General features: G+C 38.3%; 1 protein-coding gene across 6 annotated transcripts in view; it reads right to left on the bottom strand.

Annotated features, from left to right (window-relative positions):
* The window catches only part of GTDC1 (glycosyltransferase like domain containing 1), a 161,187-nt gene extending 137,869 nt beyond the window's left edge, over window positions 1-23,318 (bottom strand). For all 6 annotated transcript variants that reach the window (XM_057372235.1, XM_057372234.1, XM_057372239.1 and 3 more), the window contains exons 1-2: window positions 23,252-23,318; window positions 9,957-10,145 (exon numbers count right to left, since the gene is read on the bottom strand). The gene's annotated coding sequence lies outside the window, so the exon portion shown is untranslated. The remainder of the gene's footprint in view (window positions 1-9,956; window positions 10,146-23,251) is intronic.
* Window positions 23,319-24,560: the final 1,242 nt, after the last annotated feature.

The raw sequence follows: 24,560 nt of genomic DNA, 5'->3' as shown, positions 1-24,560 counted from the left end.
CATTTTCTTGCAGAATTCTGACAGCTACTGTTCAGGCTCTTCAATGCATCAGTTATGTTCATAGAATTTATATTTTGCATATGTAAACCCTTTCACTTGTAGTTTTTTTTTTTATTTCTGCTTAATGTTGCTGGGATTGTACACCCCCAGTTCAACTCAACTACATCAGTAAGGCAATTTTTTTTTGTTAGAATGTTCCAAATAACTTTGTGCACTAATGTTTGCTGCACAAAGATGTATTTTTGCTTGCAGAAATGCTTCAGCTTTAACAAATCTAGCAAACTATGGGATTTCCAGCATCACTGATCATTAAACGATCAGTAAAAGAAATATAAGGTGTTAGATAAGACTGCATTTGACAGAACTAAATCACTTTGCTGCTCTGTGTTTAAGCATTTAAAAAAAAAAAAGTAGCTATGTTTGAAAATGGGGAATGAAAGAAAAAAAAGGTGTGAATTCTGTAGATTTGTTAGAGGAGTAATTTTATTTTACCTGAAGAACCAGAAATAGGTAAGTACTGGAAGAAAGTCCAGCAGAAGGGATTCTGATCACATCATAATTTGGGAAATATTTCAGATTAAGTTAACTCATTTTRAACTAATAGATCACAATTAAAGCTTAGCAAAAAGTACTAGAGAAGATTTCCTGAGAAACCGTGATGGAGACCATCAACACATGATACACTATCTCCTGTGATCTAAAAAAATTCTTATCTGCTACAGAACAGAAGTTAAATGCCAGTTGRCTTAATATTTTCTAAGAAAAGGCTGTTTTCCAGAAAAGCACGTGGCTGAAACAGGGCTTCTGAAAAATTACACCAGGTCTACTTCTGCCAGCCTCCCTCGAGCTGCACCTACTCACATGAGAGCTCCCAGGACTGAGCACACATGAAGAGTCTATATATAACATTACCTTATATAAATCTATATATARAATTATAATATATTTTGCATAATATTCTTGCATACTTTAGCAGATGTTTATAGACACATATATATTCACATGTATGTTTTATATAATATGTAAGATGATAAGTACAGATGTCCCAAACATGTCCCAGCTTTACATTCACTCTGCAATGAAGCCATCAGCACTGTCCCATGCAAACACTGGCACAATGTAATCTCCCAAACAGAGCCATGACAACTAATGTAATTATACCAAAATACTACCAGCTATATTTATATTGGGGATAGCCTTACCACAGTTTTTAAAGACCTGCTCTGAAGCTCAGGAATTCATTGGGTCTCCTCAGCCCTGCCACAATGTAACTTGTCATTTTGATATTTTGCCTTGCCTGGTGACAAACTCCACCCACTCATATCCTTCAGTGGAAACAGCTCAAATTAAAATTAGCTTAAATCCAGTTCAGGGAATATATGCTCACATGATCTCTCTTTTCCCCTAGTATCTTATTTTAACTCATCAAAACCAACTAGAAGGTCTTTAAGTTTCCTTCCAGCCAAAAACCCACATTTTTTTGATTCTATAACAAGAAAATAATTGCTCTTAATATTAAAAAWTGTGTTATTTCCTTCCATCCCCATGTGGAAAGTTATGGTTCTTTTACTAAGCAAAAGTCAAACCTGRTAACTCAAGGAGCTTTCGTATGAAGAATTTACATTAACAACTTCCAGTTAAAAAAGGGAAGTTTTACATCTTTGCCCCAAATTCAGCCAATATAAGGTCACCCTGTAGCTCACAACATCCTCATCTATCATATAATATTTGGTAAAAGGAGGCTCTGCACAGACCCAAGTGTTATTTTTTACCCCTTTTGTCATATTTACAGGAATATGCAATGAAACATTGAGACTCCTGAAGTAATTCAATTATTCAACTTTAAGAAGAATGCATGCACCTACATAAAAATCTACATGGTTAAACGACACTTAATTTTTTATATATATAAACACATATATATTTTTAATATATTACAAATTATACACATAAAACAGTACATCTATCCTGTGCAAACGTGCAATTAGCATTTACGTTTTATTTTTACTTAAATTGCAAAGTTCTTACACCTGTGGTTTTAGGATGCACAGAACCAGCATCCACTGGTACTAGAACGCCAGGAAAAGTCGATTTTAGTCAAATATCTCCTTTTGACTGAAGTGCAMATTGCCTGAGCTGAATGTGTATGAACTAATTAGTAAAGCAGGTATACCCAAGCTGTGAGCAACTTCTCACTCCTCAGGACACCCAAMAGCAAATACTTCACCACTTTTAATGACCATCATCCCAGAAGTAACCGAATCCTGCTCAGCCAACAAAATATGAAGATATTTTAAAGAGACGTTCTTAGTGTTTATTATTAATACTGAAGTGGAAGTTAGCACTTCAAATATTTTGAAGAACTACCCTCACTTTTGTGCTGGAATCACCAGAGGTATGATTASAGCATGCAAATCCCTTCGGATTAAATGCCCTCATCAAAACATCTTATAGGTACATTAAAAATTGAAGGGGCATAAACAACTCTGGCAGCTTGGAGTTCGAGCTGGTGATCTTTGCAATTCATAAACACCGACACTTGGGCAGGTTTGCAAGGGAATAAGCCAACTAATTATTATCTTTTGCTTAAGGGCACGTACAGTGAGCTCTGCAGGTACTGCCACTGCTTTTAGCCTAATGTATTGCCTCTTCAAGTCTTTCAATACAACTCACTGCTGTACTTTAAAGCATTTCCAGTGTTATCAAACTGCTTTATATTCAGAGAACACACAGGAACTTCTGAAAGATGTTGCTTAGGAAGAAGCACCAATTAGAAAATATACRTGACTTGCAAACGGTCATTTTATATTGTTCACTAAGAGACAAGATCATAGAATGGTTTAGATTGGAAGGGACCTTAAAGATCACTTAGTGCCATCCCCTGCCATGGGCAGGGACACCTTCCACTATCCAAGGTTGYTCCAAGCCCTGTCTAGCCTGGCCTTGGGCACTGCCAGGGATCCAGGGGCAGCCACAGCTTCTCTGGGGACCCTGTGCCAGGGCCTCCCCACCCTCACAGGGAACAATTCCTTCCCAATATCCCATCTCACCCTGCCCTCTGTCAGTGTAAATTCATTCCCCCTTGTTCTGTCACTGTGCCCAYGTCAATTGTCTCTCTCCATCTTTCTTGTAGCTTCCCTTCAGGTACCAGAAGTTCACAATTTTATCACCCTGAAGTTTCCCTTTTCCAGGCTRAACAATCCTAATTCCCTCAGCCTTTCCTTGTAGGAGAGGTGCTCCATCCCTCTAATCATGYTCACCAGTTTCTCAGCACACAGAGTTTTTTGACAAAAATGTTGATGCTTTATAAAGCAAGAAAAAGGTGCAGGTTGGCATCTTTTTATGTAAGCTATTTTTCAATATTRTTAAAACATCTACCTCAAAAACTGGTTAAAACCAAAATCACCTCATAATTTATCCACTATGACTTTATGCATTGCTGACACTAAAAAAAAAAAAAAAACAGGTATTTTGGAGCTGGAAAAAGTAGATAAAGTGTAATTATTCAAACTAGAAGGCTCTTAAGGTCAATCATCCATGACAGAGAAAAGAGAAGTTTAGTGACTACCAAAAGTCCCGATCTTGAAATAACAGAGCCAAAATTGACCCMTAACCCAGCTGGGGAGAGAACACCATCCACCAGCACCACCAGTGCAGCTCCTGGAGCTGTTCTGAATACTCACCTCCAGATTGTTTCACTCCAATTTTTGACCAGCTGACATCAAGCTCTGAGGTGCTTTTAGTCATAAACTTTGGACAATCTTAGCCATTTCAAAAAGAATCCCACTTGCAGTCCTGTGGAAATTATCACTCCAGGCAATACTTCGGGTTATCATTTTACTTCAATGCAGAATATGGCCTAGTAAGTCTAATTCAGTGTCTTCCACCCAGAACTGTAAACACCACTTCATTTCTTCATGTAAGGGATGATTGGCAAGGAGCAGTTTCACTATTACAAATAATGAGGCAGCAAATTAAGAAACGAAAACTTCCTRAACAAACTAACAACCTCTTCAAACACTATTTGTAATGTTTTGTTATTAACTATTTCCTCACTAAATGGCTTTCTGTTTTTAATTTAGATTCACAGATATGCCAGGCTTCTAAATAAAACATCAATTCAAAGACTGAAGACATTTTAYACGTGGTTTACAGCTAATGAATTTTCAAAGTTGAAAGAAAACATCGCAAAGAAGTTAGTTAAAAACAGTAGTGAGATTCTGTAAATAGATTTAAGTCTTCAAAAGAAAATCAGTCATTGCATGCAGCTTTAAAGCAGGTCTTTCAAGTTAGGATTAAACTAAACCTTTATTTAGTGAAATGACACTAAATAAAAACAGTACGAAAAGATGCAAGTGTAAAAACAATAACCATCCCCAAAAGTGCTGGGTTTGGTACAAGAATCTTCMCAGGTGCCAACAGCTCTGTTTGCAGGACTGAGTTGGGGGCTCTGGTCATTTAGGTTTCCAATGACACGACCTGATGTGCTTATTGAAAGATAAATAGAAGAACCACTTTTTCATGATGGGGAAACCTCTGTCATGGAGAGCAGCATCAGGCAGATGAGGGGCTAACACTTAAATAATTGGCAGTCACATGCATAAAGCTGTGCACAAGGTGAAGCCAAAAYTTCTCAGTATGTGTTGCAGTGACACTTGGTATGTTATCTCTGATGCCAAAAATTTATTATTTCTATTTATTCCTTGATCATAGAATGGTTTGGGTGGGAATAGACATTAAAGATCATCTTATTCCAACCCTTTGCCATGGGCAGGGACACCTTGCACCAGACCAGGTTTTCCTCAGAGCTCCATCCAACCTGGCCTGGAACACTGCCAGGAATGGGGAATCCACAACTTCTCTGGGTACCCTGTGCCAACAGGTTTTTGCAAATCACTTCAAATGGAGACTTTGTTTTGGGTTAAGCAGGGTTGAACACAGATCAATAGGAGCAGAATGCATCATTAACACTCAGTGGCAGTTAATACATCAGGTCCTTCTGAACACCAAGACAGAGCTCTAAGTGTAGGGAGCAGCAGCCTCTGAGAGAATTTTAGCTGGTAGAGATTTTAAAAAGTCAGAATATACCTGGACTGACTCTCTCTAGGTGTGTTTGCATATCTTTGAAACAACACACCTTCTCTTCCGTGTCTACAGACCCATCCTTTGATCTGCTGCAACRTGAATATAAAACAGCAGCAATCCTTACAAAGGAATGATAATAGCTCGCTGCTTTGATACCTATGGCAACATGACTAAAAACAAGCAATTCAAAGAAACAACTAATTCAGTTTAAAGTTATGAAGTTATGAGCTTGGTCTTTAACTTATCTGCAAAGCTCTTTCATCCAGTTTTGTAAAGAAGTGTAAGTAGCCATCCTGAATTGATTATTACAACTTCAGGATGAGTGACACTTGACTGAAAGAGTAAAGAGATGTCAATCTCTTTTGTTTTCATTTTCAAAGAAGGAACAGGAATATATTCTTCTCCCTGCACACTCTTCAATGCAAAAAAGAAAGTTACAGGCTGTGGTTTTGGCCCATGGTCTTGGACTCCTTTTGCCCTCCACAATGACTTAATCTGGTAAAACTCTTCAGCAGTCTGGACAATGCAAGCTGAACAGAAAGTGCCGTTTTACTAAAATAAAATCATATTCCTACACAAAGAATGTCTGCAGGTCCAATTCACCTGTAATCCATAATTTTCCAGTGCACAGAAGTTACCAAAATACCATATGGCTCTTCCTTACTGCAGCAATTCAATACATTCAAGGATGCAGGCATTCACTCATTTTTTTTTTTCTTTCTAAAATTTATGTTTGGATCCCAGCAACTCATCTCGTGCCATAAAATGTTTATAGTTTCAACTTGGATGGAGAATGCAGCAGCCTTCAGAGATCGAAGGGCCATTCTAACTGTCAAAACTGGAAGCTCCACAATGATAACTTCATTTTCATTACAGCTTCACAAAAGATCACGAAATACACAACTCTTTCAGCTGCCAATAGCTCTACAGACTAAAAACATGCAACCTCAACCAGTAAGTTTTTGCTGACCACAGAACATAAAGGTTTGGTCAAATGCTTTTAKAACTGTACAGTCACACATTTTTAAGACTGCAATTAAATTGCCAAAAAAATTACACGACAAAACACCATGTCTRCATAAAAAGTTTAAAAAAAAACCCCAAYCCASCTTTATCTTCTTTCAGTAGMGCAGATGAAAGCATATTTTAAGTCATTATTTCCTCTTTAGGCTTCCCCCTCTAGGTGCAGGGAGGGGTTTTAGTTTCCTTTCTAACCTGAGATGAACCAGTCGGCCTAGAAAGCTTGTTCAGTGTTTTAAAATTATCACACTCTAAAATCCAGGGTTTATTTCACAACTTTGATGCTCCAGGTGAGACATGATCAAGAGTTCTGCACAGACTGTATCTCAGTAAGAATATTGCTTCCTACAGATCAACACCCCTATTCTGATACAGGGTCTCTAAGCCAGTAARAGTTAAATATCCCTAAAGTGAAGGGATATGTGTATATACAAAAATAYATATTTATCGATGAAGTACATATTTGGAATAATTTGAGCTCATCCTAAGCAATATTTTTAATTGTTTGTAACTGTGCCCATAAGACATGCTTAGAATTGCTKTGCTATAAGGATGTATTCATGGAAAATTAAAAAACAAACCAAAAAAAAAACCAACCAAAAAAAGCCAACAATAAAAGATACAAGACAGAAAATTGGCATTTTAAGACTTTGTTCTGCAGAAGATATTCTGACTACACCAGGGTCCTACCAAGCACATTGGCCCAGCTGAACTGGCAGGTTCCAGCTAGCACCCATCCAGCTGTTGTTTCYTAGCAAACATCTGAGTAACTATCCCCACATTGTCTCATTAACAAAAAAAAAGTAAGACAGTGTCATCAAATATGCTGAAACAGTGAGTTAATGAGATTACACACTGGAAATCACCTAAAAATAATTATTAACTATTTACCAGAATCCTGTGAAATTTCCCGTAGATAATATTCAAATTTAAGTTGTCAGGAAAAAAAACCTATCAGCCTATGTATAAATAGATATGAATACAAACCATGCACCAATTCAAAGCCTGCACTTGCCTTTTCTTCTGCATGGGGGAAGTGTGAGAAAGGGTCGTAGTTTTAGTCTCTGAAGCACACTGACAGTATTAACCACATGATTCAAGTGTCTGTGCTCTTCCTCACTGCTGCTGTTTGATCACAGGATATTGTGCTTTGCACTAAGACACAGATTTTAAGGTGCTGTGATAGAAAAAAAATAAAAAAAAACCAACAAACCACTTCTAGCAGTAGCAACCTACAGAGCAATAGCAGACTTCGGAATATCAGAATTATTTGGACTGGAAGGGACCTTCAAGAACATTTATTCCAACCCCCCTGCCACAGGAAGGAGATCTTTCCACTATTCCCAGTTGCTCCAAGCCCCATACAACAAGGTTGGGTACCATTTCCAGGTATGGAGCAGCGACAGCTTCTCTGGGTACCCTGTGTCAGGGCCTCCCCAYCCTCACAGGGAGGAATTTCTTCCTTCCCTCATTTTAAATTATGCTTTATCATTTGTAAGATTCCAATAATTCTGAAAAATTCTTACATCAGCCTAGGGTTTCATTAGGSTCTTGTGAGAATTTGCCTTGGCAAAAACTAAATTAATTCAATTTAAAACACAGTTGCATGCCCTTTATAAACAGAACAACTGATCACAGAAGACACATGTACAAATTCAGAAGGAACCACCATTGCAGAGGTAGTTGGACTAGATGGCCTTTAAAGGTCCCTTCCAATCCAAACTAAACCAGGATTCTATGAACAGAAATRCATCATGTACAGTGAACAGATGCACTCCCTCTGGCTATCAACACTCCAATACTTTTCCAAAGGGGTTGGGGATAAGGTGAACACTCAGGTGACAMTCAGGTGACATGGGAAGTGCTTCARTAGGARAAGGATGGTTGAGAGAAGACCACAGCAGAGGCTCTCATTCTTCTAGACCTGAGCAGCCAAAAACGCAATTGTCACCTCCATAATTCTGCACCTTGTGTTGCATTTTTCTGAGCACCCAGAACAGCAAAGGAGCCAAAAGCACCAACCCTCTATTGTTTTGCCCTTAACAATAACACTTGGGTACCAAAGGCTGTATGTGGAAATCAGCAACATTTATGGAACCACTTAACTGCACACTGAAGCATGAAATGAGTCACAGATGGACAGTTTTGTTTACCTACCCAGGATATACCTGGAATAACGAGATACTGAAAGTTGGTCACCTACAAGGGCAGCATTGGTGGTCTCCATCTGATCTCCACTCACCCCAATAAACACCCATTTGCCCTCAGGCTTGTGATTGCTTTGCCTGTGCTCAGGGTATGTCAGTGCCTGTGCTCCACACCAGATAAAATCACACAGAATTAAAGTATTTTAGCAAAAATACCCAAGTAACTTTGAGCTCCGTTTTCAGATTAGAAGATCAAAATTTCATGGAACTACAATGAGACCTGGGCATGTGAATGTTTAAATTATTTCTGACAATGGCAGTTCAACAACTCAAAAAGTTTTGAAAACCTTACCCTGTATAATGCAAATCATGGAKGGTTGGACACTAGGAGGAATTCAAAACATACAATTTTTACAGTTCATGGTAAAAAAAATACAAAGTATGCAATATTTGTGTACACTGCATTTCTTTTTCTCTCTCATCACATCAAGATATCTCATTTGGGAGAGATGCTGCTCTTCCCACATGAGGCTGTTCATCCCCAGCTCAGGACAAGAGTGTCCCATCTGTCCTCTCCCACCTGCTGGCACACACCAGAACACAACACTACTTTATGGTTATGTGACTTTCATCTCTGCCCAACTCAAGAGGCTACTTCTGTGCAAGAAGCAGCCTCAGAAGCATCACAGTTCTGGCAAAATCCCCTGTTGTAAGCAATTCCAGAAAGCAGGAAGGGCCTGGAGTTTGTTGCTTATTCCTGTATCTCCAATTTAATTAAATCTGAAACATGGCAGAAATTAGGACACAAACAAATAATTAAAACAKTAATCATAAAAGGATTCACAACTTGAAAATATAGAGTCCTTGGCATGGATTTCATGCSAGCAGCTGAAAGTCTGTTATTTCCTGTAGCACCTACTCTTCTGGTAAATTCAGTGCAGGTTGCCTGATGAGTTCAGAAGTTACTGGAAGGGAAGAGAACAAGGAATGGCACTGACACACCTATGTCACACCAGCTTGTTTCCTTGAACAGACCATGCTTARAGTAGTTTTAGAGGCACAGAAGTTATGTTGAAGTGTCATTTTAACTTGAAGATACAAYCCAATTAATTCTCTGTGTGAGGAAAACAAATTTTCCCCACCAGAAGTATAAAATACAATCTCCATTCACCATTGACCACCATTAGTTTGAACATATGTTGATTTTTTGGGGGGAGGCAAATTTATTTAACTCTATCTGAATGGCCAAATATTTTTGRTCATCTCTTCCTRTTTTGCTGCAGGTCCCAGCTGTCAYTAAAGTCTGTCACTCTTATAYCCACATGTAGCCAGTCTACTTGAATTACAGGTGCAGCCTAATTGTTAACAGCCATATTTCATTCAGATCCTAACATCTCCCACCTCTGCTGCAGCCATGGGAATCTAGGTTTTGACTGAAAAGGAGAAAGAAATTGAGCAGGTGGCTAATTGTGTCCTGAAGGAAAGATTTCTTCAATTTCCAAAACCTGCAGCCTTCTCAGACTTAACATGCACTGGAAGCACAATGTGAACTGTGCCATCATTTCAAGGTAAGCACAGTAAAAAAATCATTAAAACACATCTASTGACACCAAGAATTCCAAACCCATCGAGCCTCTCAAACAGGGAGCTATGCTCTCTCCTCTTTCCATCTAACAAACACATATTTATCAGAAACTTTATTACCTGTATCCAGAACTGGGAGCAGTAAAATACCAGGCAGCACTGCTTCAGAGGTCTTCACCAAAGCAGTTTGGGAATCTTGGCTATGGATCTCAGYGCTGAGCAGGACTTTCCCCAATCCATCCTATCTGCTTCAGTCCAATGGACAGAGAGCAAAGCACARTTCTCCTGATTGTAGCAGCGTTCTTTAATCTAAAGAGAGTTGGGGGAGAAAGGAAAAGAGAATTTGAGCTCATCTGGTTAACTTTCCAACTCTTTTAGGCTAGGAAAAGACTAAAGGTTGTCCAGAGAGGTTGTGGTTTCCCCATCCCCAGAAGTGCCCAAGACCAGCCAAGGGTGGGGCTTGGAGCAACCTGGTCTGGTGAAAGATGTCCCCACCTTCAGCAGGGGGCTGGCACTGGATGATCTTCAAGGTCTCTTCCAAAACAAAGCATTCTGTGATTCTGTGAAGAATCTTCATCCAAACACTGCCCAATCACATCGCACAAACATCCATCCCAAATACTTTCYTCAGTCTAATAACATCTGTGAAGACCACACGTGAGCTAAAGGCAAAAGACAGAGAGCCCACAATCACCCACAACCGTCCACCACAATGGACCTGCAGAGAGTCATCAGTCCAAACCCTCTGCTCACACCAGAGAACAGCAGGGTCCCCTCCAGTTCGGAGTATTTCCACAGATGGAACCTCTCAAGGCAACTTATTTCAATGTTTGGCCACTCACAGCACAAAATTTCACATTTTAACAGAATTTCCTCTATTTCAGTTTGTGCCCCTGAGCCCACTCATCTCAAGGCTGACCTGTCCCAGCTCTGTCTCCCTCTCCTCATGTCACCCCTGTACTCTCACAGTGGAGTTTCCCAACCTGTTTTCTGTATCAATTACAGTTTTACTGTATTTTGATGACTGAACTATGTGACTAACTGCAGAGGTATTTCTCCAGCATTCTTTGAATCATCTGAAAACCAAAGCAGCAAAAATTAGATCACCAAAGAAATTGCTGATTAAGTGGGCCATGAACACACTGGAAAACCACAAGATGTAGGACCTTCGCATGTCATTAAAAGTTACACTTTAAGCAACAAGACATTTTTAATCTTTTCTGTCTCAGCAAATAACATATAACCTAGGTTTTAATATTAAAACACTACATTGCAAAGATTTAATGCTTCAAAAGAAATTAGTTAAATATAGCAATATGGGCCAGACACGCAATCCTACTTAAAAAAAAAAAATCAGCTTCATCTCACAAATCCTTCTATCACAAAACCATAGTGACCAGCATATTTTTAATTTTTTTTTTAGCTTTAAAGCTTTCACTGATGGAAGCCCAAGTTAACCTTTACTTTATTTTGTCCTGGGCTAAATCCACTGTGACATCCTTTTTGCCCTTTTAAATACAAAAATTTCTTGGAAGGCTTCCAGTACTTTGAAATAAACACATTTACAAGATATGCAACAATTAACATGAGTGGCTCTAGAGGCTCCTGAGACAGCTCTGAAGTCCCTAYGATGTGATGTCCAGATATGTTTACATAACTTTTTTTATTTAATAGTTAATTTCAGAAATCACTCCTTTACCATCTTTAGCAAAGTGGGTGTGAACTTTCTACTCCAAACAAAAAATGATATGGGAAAGGAGAAAAAGTATGAAAAAAAGCAAAATTACATTAAAAGGAAAAAAAAACTGCATTAAAACTGTACAAGTTTATCCTTAGTGATGGATAAAGAGCAAGCTGACTTTGAGGCACACTRAAAATGACCATTTCACCCTGTAGCTGGTTGTGCTGGAGCCAGGGGACCAACTGCATTAGACACAAAGATCTAAAGATTGTGATGTTTATGCACCTACAAGTTGACATCTGTCCACTTCTCAGTCACAAGTTCGACTACATGTTTCTGCTTATTTCTCAAAATTACAACACTTAATATAATTTTACTTCCATTTTCACAGAAGAACTTGAGATTGTCGACAGCAGCATATTTGTGAGAGAGTTTGCACTCCAAGCTTCCAAACAGATAAAGAAGAAATAARATGTGAGGATATTTTTCAAAACAAATACAAACTGGCAAAGTCTGAGATCTTCTACTCTTGGATACTACAGGAACAAGTTAAAATAGCTCCTCAATCACCTGCAATTATCTTCAAAAGTTTCTGGAAGTCAGAAAAGCTCACTAAAACAATGAAGTTCCAGCAGAGAGCTTGAACCCTAAGAAAGTAGCTTAGCAAATTACAAATCAGATTTTTTTTCACTATATTTTTAAATGTATAATTAAGTCAGGAATGATTCAGAAAAGTTTCATCCTACCTGAAAACAATGGATGAACCATTCTAAAGATCCCTTCCAGATAAAATTATTTATTACATTATTGCAACCACACTATGATCAACACTGAAGCAATGGAAACCGAATAGAGAAAAGCAGATGAAAAGATATTTCCACAACAGTGAAACAACACAGGGGTCCTAGACAGTTTTTCCATGCTGAACCCCAATGTGTAAAAAAAGAATTCAGAAGTAACTCTGAGCAGACCCCAAGTAATAGTCCCAATTCYCTACACAGGCTCTTATGCAAAGAGACATTGCTCACCCCAGTTTTTAAAACACATGGATTTTTAAAAATAATCTGCAAGGTAGTCAAATAGAAATGTTCTTTAATAGCTACTATACACTATGGCTCTTCAGTTCAGCCAACTGGCAGCAACATTAAACCCCCAAACTTTCATCATTTTTACAACAYGTAGAAGTTATTTTTCTGTATTTCATGATTTTGAGAAGCACAACTAAACAGAGTACTTCTATAATTCTCTAATTATATTTTCGCAAGTTTTTAATGTCATAATTTAAATTATGAACTYTTTATTTCAAGATGATTAATTAGAATATGTTCCATTTGGGGAACAAGAGTTCAATATCCCACCATCAATTAAACAAAATACACTCCTTTAGCTTAAGATTAAAAACCAAAATGCAGCCAAAAAGTTTCTTCCTTGTATCTGTCAGATCACAAAAGCATCCAAGACAGCAGGATAAGATTGCCAGAAAACCCTAACACTTTGAAAAATATATTATTTAGTGCAGTGGCTTAGCCCTGAAGCTGCACCAGAAATGACATCCGAGCTTAGGACAGTAAGCCTTTTTGCCAATGAATTTCTTGTAAAGTCAACAATTATAATTTATTCTGATCCTTTGTGTCATCATATTAGTAGTTATTTTTCAGCAATCCCAGAGCAGCAACAAATAATGCCATAGAAGAGGACTGATATAATTACAGGCTGAAAAAGATAGGCCAGCACCCTTACACTCAAAACTACCCTCTGTGGCTCCTTCATACCCCATATGTTGCTAATAAAACTGCTTGAATCATACCTATGAGACAGTTTTACTGATATTGTATCAGGTCCCTGGGTTCTTTGTATGAGATACGATGTCACCAGCACTATAACTATGCAAATTCTGTGATACAGGATCCCCCTGGACAATATTACATACGTAATTCGCAGTATGAAACTGGGCATTAACAATAATTCTAGTGTTATATAAATGAAACCACTATGTTTATTGAAAAGCTCACCACACTACAACAAAATCAAATTTAAAAAGCAATAAAGAGCAACTGATGTGCTCATAGTAAAGATGGCAACATTTGGTATTTTTCCCCAAACAATGTAAATTTTGCTTTGTGTTCATGTGACAGTGCTTCACAGAAACTTTTAGCAGTGGCACTAAACAAATGCAACCACATCAAGAATATTAATTAATGACCTTAAATAGGAACCTACAGAGTTTCACTTTTAGGAACCACCATGTGATGTTGAGGAAAAATCACTATTCATGTACAAATGGGATTCTCAGCTTCTGCTTCTAATCACAGAATAAACAATAAATGATAAAGACTGAGAACTTCAGCACTAAGAAACCAGCAGCTTGAGGGTATCAACACACATTGTGCTGAAACACCTCAGAAGAATCATCTCATGGTCAGAAAATACCTGCACTCCCCTCCTGCAGCAGATCTCAGTGTGACCTCCGGCAAACAAGATTTCATCCTGCCTGGCATCACATGCATTAAGATCCCTCATCATTTCCTACTTCACTCTGTGGCCAGTGCTTTATACACACTACACACATGCAAAAAAGATGGGTCAGAGATTTTGAACATCAGTGTTAAAAGAAACAGAAAGGCGCCATGAGAAGCTTGATAGCACAGGCAGTTTGGTGTTCATTCTTCGTATCCATATTTTCAGTGATCTCTTCCCTCCACTATTAATTTATTGGTTTGCTGCAGGTGGGRAATGCTGGCACTTGTAAGGAGTCTATTTCAAAAGAAATCAGAAAAAAGGTAACAGGCTGGCATGATAAAGTGAGTCTGGTAAAGAGCCAGACTGAGGAGATAAAAGGATGCTATTTTGCCAAGGTACCATGAGAATTAATAAATCAGAGAATTTTATAAGATAAATTGTACAGTAAAATTGTATTGTAAATTGTCTAATACATATGGGAAAAATCACAGCTCAGTATTCACGGGCAATATTTTTAATGGCTTCAACTACAGCTAGAAAACATAAATGACACAAGTAGCTAAGGAGTCTCACTCAGAGAAGATCCAACTTTAAGTAACTGACAGAAGAAAAACTGAGTTGTAACCAGGCACTCRGTAAAGAAGATGAAAAAGTGACTGATTCCTGTCACTTGTGTGCTCCCACTACAGGGGCAGCTTAAGCAGCAACTTCTAACRTTTTCCATCACTCCCCATGCAACACAAAAGCCATAACAGTTTTATTCTGTTTAAAAATCAATAAATAGCAGCTTAGGTGACATCTGACAAGGCAGAAAGCTCACACTTCTTCCCATGAACATTCTGCCCTCTGGTATTGCTGCTACATTTTATCACACAGTTTGGAGAGAATTATATACCTATTTCCAAAGTTTGAAAAAACAACCCCCTCCTYCCCAAATATGGCCCAAAGCTGTTATGAAGAAACTTATTTTTAGAAAAAGCACTTATGCAGATACTTAATTTTAATTAATAGTCTCACTGACTTCAACATTTGCACAGCAAGACAACTCCACGCTTCAATTAAAGCCTGCACAGAAATGCTGTGCTGATTCATGGCCAAAAGCATGACAAGAACATCATTATATAAAACGCTCATAAAATTTAAAGAAAAAATGTAACAGGAACCTCACCTTCAAACAGAACATTAGGCACCCTCTAAAATTCACAGCTTGAGCAGAACTTGCAGGTTGCTGAATATGTGAATGCTAGGGGTAAGACACATTCAGTGAAATCATTTCAGAGTGGGCAAAAGAAATTTGGGGAAAGATCTTMAGTAAAACTACAGCAGGCCCAGGTCTCCATCCTTGGCATCTGCCATCTGSTAAGACTTGGTTTTCAGGACTGGAAGATGCTTAACCAGGAAAGTGGAGGCAGCTGCACCTTTACTTCTGATCTTTTTCCATTGTTCACATAGCACATAAATGGATTTCTATCAATAACCAATTAATTACATCCAGGTCAGTCCCCCATCAGCAATCATACTGGACATCATCAGCAGACATTCACTTCCAGAGAAGAGTCCCTCTGTGTTGCATCATCTGCCTATCATATATCTATAACAAACCTAATYTTAAAATAACATGATACCCAAGAACCACACACCTTTGTTCACTATGTAATATCATTAGCTAAGCTTTATGTTTTAGGCATAATCCTTAAAGAGAGTTGGCAACAATTTTTTGTTAAAATACTCTGCTTCTGTTTAYAGGCAAAACTGCTGCACCTGATGGCCTGTGACTCACTGCTATCAACTCTGAATTTTAGAAGTGTAAAAAAAAAATCAGAAGAACAGAACAGCCTAGGTGATAGAACTCCAGTAATGAACAGGTAGAAAATGAACACCTGAGCATTTTCCTACAGGAGCAATTTCTTCCCAGGACATCGACTTCTCTYCAGTTCAGCACAAACCTTGCCAGCCTGCCCACACACAAGCTAAAATAAAGCCCAGCCAGACCTGCCTTGGCTCTGCAGAGCACCAGCTTGTGCATTTCCCCAACCGTTTCACACCTAATTTACAGAGTACATTTATCCATCCCGTATCTCTCAGATCTAACCTGGGGAGTGACTAGAATCAGAATCACTTAATTGATTAACACTTAAGTGAGACACAGAAAGCAAACAGAACGCACTGGAAGACTTTCTGAAAATGCATTATTTTTATTCTGACTCYATTAAGCAGTCCAGCACTTTTGAAGGATTAATGAAAGAACTATCARGAAATAATACAGAAGAGGAATGCTGAGTCTCAGGGAATGTGCCAACACATGATGAAGTGCAGACACCTTTCTGGTAGCAACAAGTCAAGCCAGGATGTTCAGAGAACTACAGGGACATGTGAACTTACCCACTTGATCAGTCACAGAGTTTAYTTGATTTTTATGAAACAGCATTGTGATAATGCCTCCCTGAATCACAGACCCAAGCACTCATCAACTTACAACACAGCCATTATTCTCACAACATYCACATTTTTTCTTTAGTAAACCTGTGTGTGAAAAGTCTATAAAACATCCAGAACCTAAAGAATTAACCTTCAAATTAATGCCAAAACCCCCATGCAATTGTATACAAGTGCATGTATACACATAAGCATTATTTCCACAAACCTTGTGAAGAAGGACACAATGTTTCATTTAAAGCTGTTATTTTTCAAGCAGAAATTGAAGACAAGTCCATGAAGAGTAGGAGTAAATAAGTTTCTAAACAAACAGCTTACAGAGATGTTTTTTTTTTTTTTTTTTAACAGGACCAGACAAAACATTCCTTAAAGTTGAATTTACAAGCCAAAGCTGACCTCAGGCACCACACTGAGTATGGATGAGAACCTACGTGGATACTGACCTCAATAATACTACAGGGGCAAATTTTGCGTAGGGAGACTTGCTCTTGAACAAATGTTTTCCAATGTATTAGGCTTACAGAAGCTTTTTTTCTGCATCAAGAACCACACGTCACATTCCTTAAACTGTTTCTTTTCTTGACCAAATACATTGTGGACAACCTAGAGAAGATGCCCCTCGGTGATCTTCTTTGAGGTTCCCATCTGCAGTTTGCACTAACAATGARAACACATGGACTTTTCCCYYCGCCTCAAAAATCACAATCAYGTGCAAAAAAAAAAAAATTCCAAGTTATTAGAGACCATCAACACTAAGAAGTTCTGATGGAGTTTTTTACTGATGCTAAAGCAAATGCCACAGAGCCCACAGTAATGCAAACACGGGGGAGCTGAGGATGACAAACAGCAGGAATGGCTGTGTAAGATGCATGAGAATTCAAGAACTAGTGACTGGTCTAATTTAACACATAAAGAAATAAACACTAATTCCTAATAACACACTTACTAGGCCTTCCTAGGTCTACTTAAGCATAAAGGACAATAAAAGGGAATGAGATGCATTTAACTGTGTATCCTAACATCAGCCTCAAGTGAAGAACTTCATTTGCAACCCTGAAATGTCTGCAGCTCCTCTCACAACAGGAATTACATTAAGGTCATAATTCCAAGCAAAATCATTGTCCAGATAGCAAAATGATATAAGACTGCACACTTGTATCACACCACAGCCCATACTTTTTCTCCATATACTCCTGGACCTTTTCACCCACTCAGGAGTGAACAGGCAAAGGGAAGAGAGCTGGCCCACAAAAAATAATAATGGCCCACATCACAAAACACAAGCTGTAAATCATCACGCTGATCACAATGAAATGAACCGAAAGCTTAATAAAGCTGGACACATTTAATTCTTTGACTCCATAGATTAAAGAACAGTTAAGAGGCTGGAAGCTGAAAAGTGACTTAAGCTGAAATTACACAATTGCACAGACAAAATTCATTTGGTCACAGCAAAGCATTTAMATATTTAACATAGGATACTTTAAGTAGCTTTTATTGGCCTAAAAATAGCATCTTGAATAGATTCTACTTAAGTAAAATGTTTGCTTTATACCTGAGTCACTAGGTCACTGAATGTAAAAATACCCACACACCCCATGTAGAATGTGCAGATTCTTGACAATTTACCTCTCTGCCTCAAAGTCCAAGTCATAGAGCTTTAGACCACCATARCCAATTAAATAAAATTCAGAATATACTTTTCTAATAATTTCTTTACAGTTAAATACAATACTGGCCAATCCCTACCAGTTTACAATGCTAAGTAATTCAACTGATCATCACAATGATGAATATGGAATGTAATGCTCATTTGCCTTGATTTATTTGAACCATCATATATATGCCCCATGCATCCATTTTAAGACACTGGGAAAAATCACTTTTTTTCCCAATCTGAATCAATGTTTGGTCTGAAGTTAGGCACTTTTTTTTTTTTTCTGCATTAACTAGAATCTGTCTTCGCACATAGTGGAAGATGCCTGGGGCTGAGCAGTCCTCTGCAATCTCAGCAACCTGCCYCATCATTGCCTGTGATAGTTATGCTGAAAAAAATAAGATCAACCAAATTTCCAATTGCCCTTCCAACTGTGGGAGAAACAGATCAGCCTGTTCTTTACTTCTGAACAAAAGGTCCCAAAAAGGTCAGCCTTTCATAGGAAATACAGATCATTAACACTGAATACGCAACTATTTTGATGCTCAATTTTTGTTTGTATAACTGGAATTTGGTTGTACCTATTTCAAGATGTTCTATACTTTATACGTATGATCTTTAGGGTCCTTTTCAAACCATTCTCTGATACCTATATGTGTACACAGACACACCATTAGCTTGTTTTCAAAATGATGCTGTTTTAAGAATGCAATTGCTTCCTTCGAATGGGACATAACACCTGCCAACTCTCCAAATAGAGAGCATAAGGAGTTTCAAGATAAAGATTTGGAGTTAGTAGACACCAGCATCACAGTAATGAGATAAATACCTGATGAAAGCAGAGGTGGGGAAAAAATATGATGTTTTATAGAAGTCTGTGTGGAAAAGTGGTTAGAAGGGGGGTAAGGAGGTTGGGATTCAAGGCTCAGCCTAGCAAACTGAAAATTTTAAAAAATTGATTCCCTGAATTTTTATGCAATTAAATGCTTGGAAAAGAAAGAGACAMCTTTGGCCAGGAGGCCAAGAACTAGTTAAGGGCTGATATCCCATAAAACACTTATGGCCAGTCAGACTGGCTTTCATGCCATATCACAGAGGTACAACAGATAATTCAGCAGAACTAAGTCCTCCTCCWTTATAAAACCACTACTATGTCAAAATAACATCACTGTCACTTGAGGTTCAACCTTTCCCACATCCAGGTCTTGGATGACCTTGGAAGAGCATATTCCCAGATATTCCAATGAATCAGGGCCATGGARGTATGCACATCCAAAATGGAGACATAAAATAGAGCAGCTAAAGATGCCCAAACACTTTCATGTGCTACTCCTTAGCTGGAATTAAAGCTCAAAAAAATAGAGAAACTATTTTTATTGACAGCACAATAGTTTCATGTACTAAAGAGGCTGACTGAAATCATATCATTTGCTTTTATGCAAACTCTCATATGAGTTAGAGGCAAATACAACATGTAACAGAACAACTGACTTCTCATTGCTAAGTGTGTCCGGACTCAAATTAGAATAAAATAATAGAATTTCCAAGCATCTGAAAAGACAACTGCACTAAATGACGAGAATTCCAAGGTCAAACACCCACTTTGAGGAGTACCTTAACCTGTTTTGCWCTCACCTGATTTACACTCACCTTTTTCCAGAGAGTAACTGCAGAAACAGCAGCCAAACAATTATAATTTGCGACTTTCTAACATAAATGATAATTTCTTAGGCTCATTCTTTTATATTCCATCGCATATTCCTACAAATAAAAGCTGCCCAAAAATACTTTGCGTGAAAAACTAAATGTTCCCAGTGACAACTCTGATCACATCATTCCTTGCACATRAACACTGAAAGATGCAACAACAGCAAGAACCACTAGTTATTCTTATAACTTCAAGACTAAGCCCTAAATATAGTATGTTTTCAAATCTCTTTCTTAAAATTCAAATAATATGTTCATTGCTTTAACCAAAGGCTAGCAAAGTACAACTTGTATTGTGCTGCAGGCCATAAAGGGAATGTTCTTTATTTGAGTCATGGTTGGATGAAGATGAAAAGTARTTTTTGAAAATTTACAACAGTTTTGACACTACTGTGTGTTTCTCGTTACATGTTATCCCCCTCTATTTATCAGACTGACTCCAGACCTTTCACTACCTTCAAAAAACAATTTTTATCAATTCTTCATGTCCTCATAGCTAACCATAGGAAGCTGCATAGAATACAGGGCAAATCCCCGGTTGAGAAAGAACAGGGATAAGAGAAGGACCAGAAGGGCTGCTACACTAAGGCAGGAAAAGCTACAGTTTAAAAGTAACATTAGCAATTAATACAGCTTTAGCACAGCACTCAGGTAACACTGTTACTATTTACCTATCCTGAGTAACTCTTCGGCTAGTTAAAAACGTTTGCAAGACAGGAACTTAATTCCAATTGTTAGAAGCCCTTTCTCCTCTTTCCACCCTAAACTGGCATATCACCAGCACAGCTTCCAATAGTTCACAGAAGACATCTGTCCTTCGCTTGTCAATCCCATGTAAATCTTTATTTCTCTACTGCAAGCAAAGCTTTCCTCAAAATTAAACTTAGACTAATTTCTGGAGAGTACTTGGGAGGCTTGGTTTCATATGAAACAGGTTGTGCTTACTTGCCTGTGGCAGTTTGTTAGTTTTGTACATTCAGACACTGAGTTTACAGTTGGAAAAGCAAAGTCTTAATTATGAAGTGATTTCAATACTTAATCTTCTAAATCTGACTTTCTAAAACACACACTACCAGCCTTCAAGTCAGTCTTTTCTCACTCCACACCAAGATGCAAATGCAGGTGTACAATTATGTGACCATTCTTTTACTGCAGAACAAACACCAGCYTGCAGGAAACATCCCTGATATCAGACTGTGGCCACCACAATTATAAGAAGTTTTCTAAACAGAAACCTGAAAGGGCAAAGAGAGCCTACAACTGATTCGGGAGCTTCCCAGATGACCCCAGGATGCTAAAGTGAAAGATAGAAATGAAGATAGTCTGTCACCACATGCAACAAAGCCGAGCAGGAGCAGASAGAGCCCTGATCTTTCTGCAAGGTGCCACAGTTCTAACTTACAGGTGAGGCAACATCAGACACAAATGACTGCTGCTTTTTCAAAGACTTGAGACAAACACCTGGCTAGCAAAGATTTTCTCTCTCCTTTCTTCAGATACTGTTTGCTGCAGCGTAACACAAAAAGCTTCCAACTTCTTTTTTTTTCTAATTCTTCAGAAGACTACAGGGAACAAGATCTTGCAAGATGCTGGACACCAATATCAGGGTATGAAACACCTACACTGCAATAAAGATCATCTTAAACAAGAGATCCCAGCTTGGACATGCAATTAAATGTCCCATTTTTTTGCATATAAAGTGTGCACAAAGACTTTATCGGCTTACATGAAAACTAAGCAAATTAAAGCKAGGATGACATGAGCTGCAACATATTTTTCTGTCTATGAGGAAGGAAGAACCAAACCAATGTTTCTGTAATTTCTTTTCCCACAATTTAAAAGGGTTTCTGTACACTTCTTTGTGAAATAAGCTGAGTAATAATTACCTCATCACAACATTTTCCAAACACTTATAATCATGCACTGCTGACAAAGAACACGAAAATTTCTCAAAGCAAGACAGACGCAAAGACTTTTTCACTTCTTCAGAGAACAGAAGCTTTCAGAGCAGTTTACCAAAAAATCAAGATATATTATTTCCCAAAGCAAAATAACACATTGCACTTGGAAGATGTGTGCTCTCCATACTGAATAACACCTGTTACATACCTGAAGGGGTTTCTTGAGCAAGCCAAGTCTCCCCAGCAAGTCCAGGTTGTAATTACACTGATCAAATCATCCCCACATGTTAAAAAAATGGAAAGCAAGAAGTAAAGATAATCTTAATGGATCAACAGCTTCTGATTTCATGCAGCACATGAAAAGAATAAACATGGAAAATTCTGGCCACACATTAAGGCAATTCTTACACCCAAACAATTTGATAATGTTACACTGCATACCAAGCCAGTTTTTTCATAAATAATGATCTAAACAGAATACTAGTCAATTCACCAAAAGATATCAAAGATATCCCTTTATTACAAATGATCCAAGTATCCCCCTGGAGGCTATGGCTATCAGAAAGCATTTAGTTGGCTCTCCAGCCAATAATTTTCAGATCTGTTTTATTATGAAACTGTAACACATTTTCAATAACTTGTAGCTTTGCTATACAGAGCAACAAATAATTTCCCAGAACCCTTTGGAAAATCTGACATGCGAAATGATCCTCTAGTCAACTTGTGTATTATTAAGCCGAAAAAAAAAAAACCCATATATCGGATCATTTGATCACTAGAGAGAATGGCAAAGTATTGGRAGCTTCAGGACAGATGGACGAACTTCAGGTCATATAAAACACTACCAAGGCTGTATTTGAAGAAAAATGTGAAAGTTTGTGAAAGCGCCCCGGGTGAAAATACTTTGTGTTGCTAAGAAACATCATCCCTGATGATGGATGAATTAAATTGTCTCAGTTAGCAGAGCCAACTCCAGGCATCCCTCGTTTTAGTCGAATGTTTTCTTGTACTGGTAATTTATTTCAACAGCTATGTACAAATAAAAAGGCCTACCTTAAAATGAAACTGAGACTTTCAAACTTGCATAATTAATGCTAGAAAASAGAATAGAGTTTACATCTTGAACAGAATTTAATAGCTAACATTCAACAATGTAAACTTTGAAAATTAATATTAATACATCCAGACTATTAGGAATTTATTTTAGGATAGTCTGCAGTGAAGTATACTGCTCAACTTCCAAAATTACTCTATGTGAAAGAACAAAACTCTTCAAATATTTCTAAGGACTGAACATCATCAATATTCAGGTAATCAAATTTTAAACACCACTGAGAGAAAAGCATATTCATTTGTCATGTATTGTTATGATGACAACAACATCAAAACCATGCATGAAAGAAATTATGCAAACCACCTACTTTGGTCATGTGGACATTGTCTTAATGTTTCTTCCAGTTACTTTTTTAATGTTTCACTTACTGGTTTTCTCCTGCAGAACATATTAATGAACTTAGAGCAGTGTATCTTTGCTTTTCTGAAATGTTTGCTGTTGATCTCCCACAGACCATACCTGCTTTGCCTGCTGTGCGCTGCGTTAAGTGAAGTCCTTTCCAAGGTACAGATGGAACAGAGCAGGGCCTCCCACCAGCTTCTCTCTCCCCACCAGCTGCACATCRGGCCAGAGAGCTCACCTGAAAGGGGAAAGAACAGCAAGCACATCTCACCTGGCATAGCCTTTAGAGTAGGACACAACAGCAGAGGAGAAGCACGATGAGCAGGGAGCCCCAGCGTAAGGAGAACAGCCCTGAGGTCAGGAAGCAGTGCCACAACTGCTGCTCAGAGATGAGGGGAAAGGGCAGGGCTTCCTTCATAAGCCAGAGAAGAATATGCACATTTTTATGCCAYCCAGAAACCAACACAGTTGYTGCAYTGAGAACAAACCAAGAGTAAAGACYCATTTTCCAAGAACACASTTGGCAAAAAGGARAGTCATTAAAGAAAATGAATTTTTGTTTGTCTGATGCCAAGGCTTTGGGGCTTTTCTTCCTATTTACTAGATTATGTTCTAATGGAGATTTCAAGTTAGAAGTCCCAAATTTTAGGCCTACAGAGTCCMATTTAAGGAAAAAGGTGGAAAACCCTCTATAAACTGTTCTTTGGATCACAMCACAGCTTCCAAGTCAGAAATTACCACACACAGTTACATGCCAGTAATATACTCAGCTAGTCAATACACAGAGGCTCTTCATCCCAAATAACCCCACCACGGAGCAGAGTTACCACCAGAGAGCCCGAGGAGAAGTATTTAACAATGATACCAATTTGGCTGCGCTAGAGGAGATGTGTTTCCTGTGGGCCTAATAAGGAAGAGCTTTACAATCYGAGCAGAAGCTTTTCAAAACCTCAGAGGACATGTCTTATCTGCACCACTTCTGCTTCTGGAATCCCAGAAATCCTGAAGACAGAAGGCAGATCAGACTGCAGCTTTCCTAGGCACAGATGTTGCAATCACATCTGCCTTAACTGTAAGCCCTAGTCCTTGTGACTTCCCAACTCTGTCAGCATCTCTGAGTTGCTTTGGTTTTAGAAATGGCAGTGCAGAGGATAAAAAATGGTTTCTGATCACATCAGGTATAGTGAAACACCAGCATAAAAGAAAAACATGTGCAGATTATGCTCCAAGCAAGTAGCCTGAAAGAAAAGGCTTTGATGTACAGAGCATTTCTTCCCCTGCTCCCTTGTCTACATGTTTCACAAAATAACACTTCAAATATTTAGATCTGATTGACCAAAGTTTTTTTTTTTAAAGTGTTGATCTAGCAGCCATAAAGAATGACCACTTGTGGGCCAGATACAGACATATCATTAAAGACAATTTT

The sequence above is a fragment of the Malurus melanocephalus genome, unplaced genomic scaffold (genome assembly GCF_030028575.1).
Source record: "Malurus melanocephalus ecotype Western Australia unplaced genomic scaffold, MMel_1.1 scaffold_167, whole genome shotgun sequence".
Lineage (NCBI taxonomy): Eukaryota > Metazoa > Chordata > Aves > Passeriformes > Maluridae > Malurus > Malurus melanocephalus.
Note: the sequence above shows the minus strand (reverse complement) of the source record. Positions and strands in the feature narration are given on the sequence as shown.